General features: G+C 52.9%; 1 long non-coding RNA gene across 1 annotated transcript in view; it reads right to left on the bottom strand.

The window, feature by feature from the left end:
• LOC125612722 overlaps positions 1 to 7,103 on the bottom strand; it is a 13,454-nt gene extending 6,351 nt beyond the window's left edge. Inside the window, exons 1-2 of the long non-coding RNA XR_007343197.1 lie at positions 6,988 to 7,103; positions 6,461 to 6,622 (exon numbers count right to left, since the gene is read on the bottom strand). This is a non-coding gene — a long non-coding RNA (uncharacterized LOC125612722). The remainder of the gene's footprint in view (positions 1 to 6,460; positions 6,623 to 6,987) is intronic.
• Positions 7,104 to 7,659: the final 556 nt, after the last annotated feature.

Genomic DNA, 7,659 nt, shown 5'->3' with positions numbered 1-7,659 from the left:
CCCCCCCCCCCCACACACACACTTCTTAATTATTCCATGCTCTTTTTATTTTCATGGGAAAATAGCTGGTGTCACCTCAGGGAGACAGGCAGGGCATTCTGCTCTGCTTGTTATTTTTTATAGGGTTCTTTGTCTTGTCTCTGGCTTCCAGCAAAACACAGCCAGAATGGGCTGGCGGATCACGTTGCTTTAGCAAAGCTCTGTGTGAACCAGGACTGGAGTCCAGGACTTGCTCTGACTGAGAGCAAGTTGGGGAAACCTTCGGAGCCCCACGGTGTCTCCCTGTTGGCCCTTGGGTGGAATTCCGGGAGCTGGCAAGACCAACGAGATGGCTAAGATGAATTTTATCACCTAACGGGGGTCCCCTGGCTGCCCCAGCACCTCCCCCGCTCAGCTGGAAAATGATGGAACTTTATGGCCTTGCTGGTGCCTGTCCGTCAGCTCCGGGGCTGCACTTTTCCACCTTGAAAATCTTCTTACGGCTCTTTTGCAATTTTCCCCGCTGAGCCCTGTGGCCTCTGAGGGAGAGACTGGGAAGCAGGGCCCAGGGAACCTGCAGACTCCCTCCTGACTGGACAGCTGTGGCCCTGCTGCAGAAGCTGTGTGGCCACTCTCCTTCCTCCCTGCAGGCTTCCTGGAGGCTAGCTGGGCACATCCTTGCTTGGGAGACTGCTTGTGTGCAGAGACCTTGCCATTCCCAAGGACTTTCCAACACAGCGCCTGCCCTGTCTTGCTGGAGTTAGACAGGAATTACATTTAAATCAGAAGGGAATCTTGCTTATTCTCCTTGTTTCTGGCCCAAACCTTTCCCATGGGGTCAAGTGCACCCCCACCCCTGCCCGCCCCACAAGCCAGGGAGGGGCAGCCTGCTCCTGAGTTTCCCCCTTAGTGGGATCACTGGTGGCAGAGACAGCTGGGGACCCCTCTGCCTTTTCCTCCTCTGTAACCCCCCGCCCCCCGCAGCGCTGGCAGTGGAGTGGGGGCCCTGGTCTCAGGTCCGTTCTTTGCCTCCTGCTGTTTGTTGAGATTCCCCAGGGAGGCTTTTGTCAGTGCTCACATCTGAGTGAATCTCAGCAGGAGAGGCTGCACAGACTAGGTGCTCAGTAAATAACGTTGGACCAAGTCCTACATCCTCACAGAAGCTGTGCCCACCTCTGAGAAGTCAACCCCAGCACTGGCGTTAAAGATAAAATTCCGGCAGCCTAGTGTAGAAGCCAGAGGACGAGGTTGGACAGGGGAGTGTAGACACGGCCCTGGAGGGTCTGTGGTTGGTCTGTCGAGCTGTGGGCAGCAGGAAGCTCCTCATAGAGGAGGGCAGCGGTCACAGGCAACCCTGGAGGTGCAGATAGGAAATGGCTGTTCGGGCATCCAAGCACGCCAGCAGGTCTCGAGTGCCGGGGAGCTGGTGGTCTTGAAGATACCACAGTTAACAAAGAAAAGCAAACACCGTCCTCCTGTGGAGCATTAAGCCCATGGAGGGAGACTGATGATGATGTGGGTAATTAACAACTCCGAGAAGGGCTGCCCCTCCCAGTAGGGGTGCAATCCAGGTTCCTGTGTACAAGAGCAGAGCAGGGCAGGGGACCCAGGCAGGGGCTTGGGCTCAACATCAGAGGGAGAGAGGGGATTGTGAGTGAGGTGCAAGGCAGGGATGGCACTGCAGCCAGGTGATGGACGTCAGATCCCAGAAATCTGGGTCCGATCTCCTGCCCAGGGTGGGATTGGCCTGAAGAAGACAGGGCTGAGCTTTAAGTTCAGGGCATTTCACGCATCCATTTGCCCGATCAGTGTTTGGGGAGCCTCTGCCTGGCAACCAGCCGTGTCAGCAGCAGGCAGCACAGTCTCTGTCCTTCCAGAGCTTGGAGTCCATGGAGGGGGCACTGACTAGTAATTAGGCAAATGTGAGTAATACAGACTGTTAGAAGTGCTATGAGGGAAAGAATCAAGTGCCATCGTAACCATGAGGTCCAATTTAGAGGGGATTTTTAGCAAGGTCCTCTCTGAGGATTTGACATTTGGCTTGATTGAGTTGGGCTAGTAGAAGAGCATCCCAGCAGACAGGGCATGCAAAGGGCCTGTGGTCTGCAAAATAATGCCCTCACAGGTATTTGCACTCTAACCCCTAGAACTGGTGAACATCTTCCCTAACATGGCAAAAAGGACATTGCAGATTAAGGTTATGCACCTCTAGAGGACAGTGATCTGGATTACTCAGATGGGCCTAATCTAATCACACCAGTCTTTGCAAGTGGAGAACCTTTCCTACCTGCACTCAGAGGAAGGTGTGATGAGAGAAGAAGCCTCAGAGAGACGTGACCTTGGAAGGTGGAAGAAGGAGCCACAGGACATGCATGCAGGCAGCTTCTAGAGGTTTGAAAGACAAACTGGTTCCTCCATGGTCTTTAGAAAGGGTCGCAGCCCTCCAGCACCTTGAAGTTAGCTACCCCGGTGAGTCCCATGTGGGGTTTTGACCTGAAGCACTACAATACAATCAGGTTATTTCTTAAAGCTACTTATTTTGAAGTAATTTGTCAAAGCAGCAGTAGGAACTAGTACAAGCTCAAAGCAGAAATAAGCCTGGAACCCTCCAGAGACCCAAGGTGGCTGCTCTGGCCAGAACGTCCTATGTGATATGAGCACACAAAGGATTTAAGTGATGTCGGTGGGGAGGGTGGACTCGGTGACCTGACCTTGGGACACTAGGTGGAACGGGCGGGAGCTCAGGTTAGGTGGAGGTGGAGGAGAGCGGAGCAGGTGGAGCTGCGAGCTGTGTGCAGGGGCAGTGATCAGACGTGACGATTGACTGGATTCAGGGAGGAGGAGGAGGAAGGAGAGGCCTGGGGTGACTCCCAGGTTTCTGGGGGACACCAGGCCTGGAGAAGCCAGGAGGAGGCAAACAGCCCAGCCAGCCCCTGCGCAGAAGGCTCTGCCTCCCAGCAGAAAGAAGGCTGTTCACTGAGAGGCGAGGCGGGCGGCTCCTCAGAAGCCCCTGGAAGAAGAAGAAGAAGCAAGGAAAGCGGGCTGCAAGGCCCGTGGCCGCGGCTCTGTGAAGGGAGCGGTGGAGAACCAAGTCAAGGTGGCTCACACCTGGAGAGAATCAGTGCTCCAACTGGGAACCCAGAGCACGCCGACTTCATCATGGCTCAGACCAAGCCCTGGGGTTCGTCCCTCGGCCTGGCTGCCTTTGGAAGCCCCACTCTCCAGCCCTGTGTGCCAGCAGCCGAGTCCAGCAGAGGACAGCTTTGTCCCCCAATGCTCAGCAGTACGATGGAGAGCGCTTCCAACTGAACCTGCCCAGCTCTCGCCCCACCACTAAGGACCCCTTGGACGGGAAGGGAAGGAGCTGCTTGCTGGACCCGCCCAGCTGCCTACTCTGAAAGTGCTGCTGGGAGTGGGGGGCAGCAGCAGGGAGCCCCGAGCAGAGATCAGGGCCACTTCGGAAATGGCATATGACACGGAGCAGCAAGCCCCACTTCTTCCCACACAGCCAGCCCCTGGACGCGTCACTGATGCACGGGAGAAGCCTGTGCTGTCCCCATTCACAGGAGCAATGAAACGCAGGGCGGGGACTGGGAGCCCAATACTGAGAATGGCAGATGGCAGCAGGGGGCACCGGGCTGTGGCTGGGTAGGAACTGTGCTGGGCTCTTTGGTCTGCGGCCACCAAGTGTGGGGCAGCAGAAGGTTTTCAGGCATCACTGGTCTTGTCCATCCTCGGCATTGAGCACATCTCCAAGGAAGGGTCACTGGTTCGGTGTCTCCTTTATGTGTCCCCTGATGTTGAGGGCCGCGAATCAAGTCAAGATGGCACCTGGCAGTTTGCCAGGAGGTGTGGTTTGTGAGGCAACACCACCGAGCCATTAAGATGGTGGGGATTCCTTATGGGCTGATTGCCGTAACTGGATGATGCTAATTGGGTCAAGCTGTGTGTAATCAGGTATATATACCTCTGCTGTTGTTCTGTAATAAAGCAGTTCCCACTTCAACCTTCAAGTTGCTTGTCACCTCCCAGTTATTTTGACCAGCCGGACTGCAGCAAATGGTGGCCCGTATGGGGAACTCCGGGATGCTCCGGGGTAAGTGACAAGGAAAGCTGCCCGTCCCTAGAAATAGATAGGACAGGAGGAAAGCTGCCTGTCCCTAGAAATAGATAGGTCAGGAGGAAAGCTACTTGCCCCTGAGGAAGCAGATAGGGCGAGAGGAAGGATGGCCATTTCGAGAAAATGGAGAAGATTGATACAGTGTGTTTTTGTCTTGTTTTGTCTTGGTGTGTTGTGTTGTCTTTGTTACGGATCAAAAGTTAGTAAAAATCAAACCGAAAGGGTGTTAAGTAAATTGCTAAAGGAAGGAGGCACCCCAGTAAAACCAAGAACAGTTAGGGCATATGTTGATAAAAGCCCAGGAACTCTAATCAGAAAGAGGAAGAAAGTTCAGAGGAGGAAGGACTATCAGGGAAGGAGTTACAACAAAAAGCTGCTACTAACCACTTTTCGTCACCAGAGGGTGCGTAAAGTGGCGCGGCGTGGCAGCTGCCGCGTGCGCCAGCCGGTCGTGGCACAACAGGGACTTTCCAGCTGGTGGCGGCAGCGGCAGCCGGCCCCACCCCGCCCCCCACCCAGGGAGCAGGACTGCCGCGAGCCCGAGCCCGGGCGGCCAGGTGGCAGTTCGAGTCCGGGACACCTCCAGGGCCGTAGGTTGTCAGGGGATGGCTACCAAGGATTTTATAGCTTTCACCACAGCTGCATCAGCTTACAGTTATTATCATTAAAGGTCCTGACCCAGTGATTGTCTGGAGTTGGGGGTCTGTTTGTGTGTTTCCACAGGGAGAACAGCAGCCGATTTGGATTCCAGAGAGACTAACTAAAGCGATTTCTACAGACCAAAAAGAAGATGATTTGGCTCAAATCTATAATAGCTGATATCCAGAACTCCAGTTTAGCTATCCTTATATCTGCGGCAGTGGTTCTCCCACACCTGGAGGCTAATGAATAATGAGCACCATTAAGGCCTATTTCAAATGTAAAAAACCTTGAGGCTCACTTGTGGGAATACCTTCAAACCCATATGCAAGTTACAGGAAGAAGGAATTACAGCTACCATTATCACAGCTGTTGCTGTTTCTGCTGCTGCTACTGGAGTTTCTGCGATAGCTATCACACAAACTGTAAAAACTGTTGCATCAATATTTACTTTAAGAAGAAATAGACATATTAATGGATTCCTTTGCTTTAAGCTGCTTGCAGAACTTACCTGGGCTGTGTATCACTTATATGCATTATGAACTAATACAACAAATTGCAATAGTACCAGGGTATCTTTGCTGACGGGGTCATCTGTGGTGCAGTTTTTCCAGGGGTTTCTCACTTGGAGCAGTCAATGGCTTGGTATCATGGCATTTTGTATCCTCCTCCTTTCTGCTTGTGGCAGGTTGTTTATGGTGTTTGTGTAAAAACCACTATGGTCGTTATCCACAAGTATGGCTAAGTGTGTTGGGCCGGTAGTCAAAGACGGGTAAGATCCAATTACAGTGGTACCAACCTAAGCCAGGAGGCTGACGATTTGAGGTCAGACCATCCAATGACGGGTAAGGGCCATATGTAGTATTGGACAACCTAAAATAGGCACGGTCCCTAAACCACATACTTGTTGTTTAATAAAATAAAAGTGGGGAGATGTTGGGGGCCACAATCAAGTCAAGATGGCGCCTGACAGTTTGCCAGGAGGAGTGGTTTGTGAGGCAACACCACCGAGCCATTAAGATGGTGGAGATTCCTTATTCCTTATACAGCAATCAGCCAATAAGGAATCCCTACCATCTTAATGGGATTCCTTATTGGCTGATTACTGTATCGGATGATGCTAATTGAGTCCAGCTGTGTGTAATCAGGTATATATACCTCTGCTGTCCCGCAATAAAGCAGTTCCCACTTCAACCTTCAAGTTGCTTGTCACCTCCCGGTTATTTTGCCCAGCCGGGCTGCAGCACCCTGAAAAGCAGAGTTTCAATGGCAGAAGCTCCCTCCCCTTCAGTTTGTCCCTGGGCTGTGAGCAACAGATCATGTCCTATCCACCTGGTCCCACCCCACCCTGACTGGGGGAGGACGTGGGAGCCCTGGTCAGCCTCAGAGCACTGCAGGGTTTGAGCAGACAGTGTCTGAAGCCAGGAAGGGCTGAGCTGGGCATCCACCTCTTGGTCCTGCTCTTTTTGGGTGGCCCCAGTTACTTGAGAACGTGAAAGGTTATGTTCTGAAGGTAGTTTACCAGTCAGGGAGATATGTGCCACATTTCAGGAAAGGTCCTAACAAAAGCAATCATGTTGAACCCTGGCACCCAGGGAGGAGACATCTGGTATGGTATGGCCTGCGGGTAGTTCAGACCCATAGCAGAAGCTGGCCGTGGCCCTCAGCAAACCCGCCCTTACACGCTCAAGGTTTGCAACTGCAGGCAAGGGAGGCTCCCACCCGAAGGCGTCTGCGGCTGGGTGTGCTTGTCACATTCTAGGGCCAGGAATGGTAGCAGGTCCATTGATGGGTGGTGGCGGATAAGTGCCCCAGCACTCAGTACTCTCAGAAGAACACCATCTCTATAAAGGTCCCCAGTGGGCAGGAACGTCCAGGTCTTTTCTGGAGAGAGAGAGAGCAGAAAAATCCCTCAATGATCCAACTAAATCCCCACCACCAGTTAAGAGGTGTGTGGTTTTGCACAGGGTCGGGGGTGTGCCAGGCACCTGCGCCTTTCTGACCCTGGCTCCACGAAGCCTGCCTCCCCACCCGCCAGCCCTCCTTCGCCCAGGACCAGCCAGTGCCTGAGCCGTGCCTCCTGCCTCTCTGGGCTGTTTGTGCACCCAGCCAGCCAGGGCAGCCTGACTCGGCAGGACTCTCCAGCTGGGCCCCAGTGCTGCAAGGCACACTCTAGACCCCTGGGTGGTCGACTGAAGAGACGGCTGGACAGCCCGCAGTCCCTGGCCAGCTTCACCTCCACCGCGTACCTCCTCTTGGTAAAGCCTCATTTTCATGGTGCAGGAGCGCAGGCTAGGGTTGACTGTCAGGAGGATTCTTAAAAATAGCGTTTCTATGGTGAAACCGTGTCCCTTGTTTGGAAATACACAAAGCTTATAAAATATGTTCCTGTGTTTTCTTGGATCGGGGACTATTGTGGAGTCTAGGGATTTATTTACAATGAAGAAATTGTTTTTGCAAATTGTGGTTAAACAAAAGGATTATTTTTGGAGTGCTGAGAAAAGGAAGCATTGTTTAGTAATTTGGGGCACAAGCTTGAAAGGGGTGATTTTTTCAGGGAAGGGGGACGGTCATCAAACACAGCTGTCCATTTATTGTCATGTATTTGGGACAGGCAAGTTGAGGATAGAATATCAGGATCTCTATTTCATCCTTCCTATTTTAACCCCCACAAACATACATAAGGGCTGTTCCCCTGGCATTGTGTCCCTGACCAGGGTCCCATCACACTGGCCCCTGGGAGGCCCAGCAATAGGAGAAGATGAGTGGTCTTCCTGGTCTTGCCACAGGCTTTGTGTCCAAGGAGCTCTCAGCACTTGGTGCAGAGTGTCTCAGGCACCCTCACACGTCCCTGAGCAGCAGGGCGCACAGCGGATCAGAGTTCACCAGCTGAAGGTGAGACTGAATCCCCAATCTTTCTG

The sequence above is a fragment of the Marmota marmota genome, unplaced genomic scaffold (assembly GCF_001458135.2).
Source record: "Marmota marmota marmota unplaced genomic scaffold, marMar, whole genome shotgun sequence".
NCBI classification, from domain to species: Eukaryota; Metazoa; Chordata; class Mammalia; order Rodentia; family Sciuridae; genus Marmota; species Marmota marmota.
This window is presented reverse-complemented; position numbering and strand designations above follow the sequence as displayed.